The sequence below is a fragment of the Dreissena polymorpha genome, chromosome 13 (assembly GCF_020536995.1).
Source record: "Dreissena polymorpha isolate Duluth1 chromosome 13, UMN_Dpol_1.0, whole genome shotgun sequence".
In the NCBI taxonomy this organism is placed as follows: Eukaryota; Metazoa; Mollusca; class Bivalvia; order Myida; family Dreissenidae; genus Dreissena; species Dreissena polymorpha.
The window spans coordinates 32,280,390-32,284,167 of record NC_068367.1 but is presented as its reverse complement, the minus strand read 5'-3'; positions in this window follow the sequence as shown (position 1 = coordinate 32,284,167).

The following is a 3,778-nucleotide window of genomic DNA, read 5'->3' as shown; positions in this document are numbered from 1 at the left end:
TACTCTACTCAAAGGGGTGGCAACTATCCGCGCCTCGCTGTCAACTCTTCTTCCTCAAGATAACACTAAGATTTAAACCTTTGCGCTTTTGTCAAGTCAGCTACCGATCGGTAGCCTGGTTTAAATATCTCATTAATTCCAAGATCTCAAAAAGTCATTAACAATAAATTGCTAATTAATATTTAAAAATCGGAATTATTTTAATCACATTTTTCGGATGCATGTGATAAATAGTTTATATTGGGTTTAAACATGCGCAATTAAGGTATTAAACAGCACGTTTCTGTTCATCGTATAAATATAAATTGTAATATGGTATAAATATTTTTTAGGAAAAAAAATTAACAACATGCAAACAAACACCGAAATATTGCATTAGAATGAAATAAGCTATGCGAAATCTTGGCTAAATGCATGTGCGTAAGATGTCGTCGGAGATATGCCTGTGACAAAGATTAGCCCGCTTTACTGATATTTTTCGTTCAATGAAGTCTCTTCTAAACAAAACTCCTGTTTAGGCGGAGAGTGTCTTGCTTGTGTGGACTGTTTAGGCGGAGAGTGTCTTGCTTGTGTGGACTGTTTAGGCGGAGAGTGTCTTGCTTGTGTGGACTTTTCAGTCCTATCCGGGACGACACTTAACGCAGCCCGTTTAAACACAATTAAATGAAGATAGGATAAAAAAAATCTAAAAAAGCTTTTGCTGTACCATTATAAAATGACTTTCTTGTTCTTACTGTGAGTGCACGCTTATAAATTCATCAATAACCAAAGTCACCTTGGAAAACGGTTATTCATTACAAAGACGTTCAGATAGTAAACAAGTGAAATGAAGGGTTTAATTGAATTCTAATGTATTTATCTATAAAACGTCATGATATGTTGTAAGTCATAGATGCATATTAAAAAAGAACCATTATTTGAAAACAGCACACATAAGTAAATAACATATATTCATATTATATATGGTATTTTATCACATTAAATATAAGGGTATGTTGTAGTCATCTCATTAGCAAAATCATACTAATATTTTTGTTGCTGCATCATATTAAGACAAAATTCGTGTCTATTGCCATGCTTCACGACGTAAAATATATGTGATCTAGTGTTAACATGATGTAAACGCCAACGCATTGTTATTTTACAGCAACCGTCATATGATATCGGCATTCATCTCCTTCACATTATAACTTCAAAGAACATAACAAGTAGGGATGATTTTAAATACTTTATAATCAATCGTGCTAGCAGTTTTAATGGGATATTCAAAATTTACATACAATTAATTAGTGTGATCAAGCGCATCATGATCATATCGAAGCACATTCTTCACGGCTAAGTGAATGAAAATAAATTAGTCACTTTGCAAATTGTAACTCCTTAAAATAAAGGTGTCAAACATTTTTGTATCATTAATCCAATACTCTCAGCCTATTTTACAATAAGAGTATTCTTGTGTAGTGCTATCTACAGTTATTGCATTCAGGTTGCAAAATTAAGACAACATTAACCCATTTATGCCTAGTGGACACTCCCATCCTTCTAAATTGGATCAATTTATTTCCAAAATCTAGTATTTCTATATTTAGAATATTTATTACTGAAAATCCTTTTAGCATCATGCGGCGTCTCATCTGGGTCTACGCTGTTTGCAATGTCTTTTTTTCAGGACGCTAGGCATAAATGGGTTAAAGTGGTACCAATCGTAGTTAAATTTAAACTTCCGCCTTCTTGCGCTCGATACAAATGTCAGTTATTAAACAATACATTTATAATACAATTTCTTTAAGATTGACTTGTCACGTGTTGCCATAAACAAGTTATACTGAGCATGATATGGTCTTCCAAAAATAAAGTCAACATATTTTCTGGCAATTCATGTTCCATTTATGCATTTAATGTATTCTTATACGAAGACAGTTCGAAAACTAAATGATAAGCCTTCAAATCTTACACTTAAGTACTAAATGGCCATGTATGGTAGAAAAATATTAAAACACTAATTAAAAATAGTCATATACACATGTATTGTTTTGCTACTTGGCAAAAGTGTAATAGAAGATTCACACAAACTAGCATGAAATTAATTTATTATAAAGCATAGCGTGACTGGAAAAAGGCGATTCTGCATTCAGATGTGGTTGACTTATTAAATGAAATTAACTTTAATTAAAATGTAAATATCATGACTGCATAAGAATACTGTCATGCAGCGATGTACACGCGTAAACCTCGTCTTTTGAAATACTTATTTATCATTCAAACACATTTTCCTCTCTTAAAAGGACCTGCTGACATTGTAATTGCGAAGCGCTAATCCTCTTTAGATGCGCTTACTTAACAACCCAGATTTGAACGTATCATGGTGAGGCGGACATTTTCGAGGTCATGGACCTAAACAGTTATTTTGCAAATTATATAAGATGATGTCCGTCATCAAAGCAATGAAAGGCTCTTCCACACTGTTTCATAATTTAGATGTCTATTTCTGCAAACAGACAATGATAAAAAGTACCACACATACAACGTTCAGTTTTGATACATGGTATCGCCATCTCTTTCTTGTGCTCTATAGCTTGATCTTTAAGTTGTTGTCAATGCTTTCTTGGAGTTTGATGTTGTTTTCTTGACTGAGGTTGGCATCCGTGTCCTCTCTGTCCACTCAGTATGGAGAGTTATCGTTTGTGAACCCTTTTGGTTTTATTTCTTTTTCGGCCTCGATGATGTGCGTGTTGAAGTCTCACAATCTGTTGTTAATGTTTCTCCCTTTCGTGCCAAGCGTAAATGCATGCTAAAGACATCCCCTTTGGCGTTCCAATCTTATGCAAAATAATACCTAGATGTGGTGCTGTCACATGGAGTAGGACTAGTCGATGGTCACTTCTTCCTAACCAACAGTTTTACTTAAATGTTCATATAGTCCGTGCATAAGTCCTGGTCTAGTGTATTGGTAGGATGCCAGCGGCGCAAGTAAAATGTTGGCGTTTCAATGGGATAGTTGGCGAGTATCAGGAGTGTTTTGATCTTGCCACGCTTATATCTATTATCCTCTCTTGTCAGTGGAGTCATATTCCCATTCATTAAGCCACTTTTTTTTGTGAACTCAATTGTGTAAAGCATCTTGTCGTTGGGTGTAAAGCATCTTCTCGTTGGGTGTAAATCATCTTGTCGTTGGGGCAGTAGCGGCTGACCAGCTCTATAGTGTGCTATGCTTGATGTTGATCCTTGTGGTAATGTACTATTCCTTTCCGTGTATTTGTTTCCGCTGTCGTTAATGTTGTCTCTGACCATGGTCATCACTGCTACCCTATTTCTTTCTTGAGGATCTTTACTGATCAACTGTTATATTTTGATCTTGAAGGGCTTGTTATGTTAAAGCAGAAACTCATCTCACTATTTCTTATTGTTTCTACTCCTTCTGCATTCCAGTGCAATACGTCGTTTACTAACATAACGTTGAACATAAGAATTTAATATCTAAAGACTGATTTGTTTAGTGATAATGTTTAAGATTGCGCTTCTAAAAATCCCGGGTTAGAAAACAATAAGAATGCTGAATAAGTATTTAATTCACTGCGTTCAAAATAACTGATAAATTACTATTACAGGATATAACCATATAAACTACTCTTAATTAATCACTTTTTAAAAGTTATTATCGCATTGTTTTATGGTGTTGTGTGTTTTTTTGTTTTGTTTAATATGTGTCAATATAATTCAAACATATGGGCTCTTCGACATTGCATACTAAGCATTCAACTGTAAAATATGTTTACCA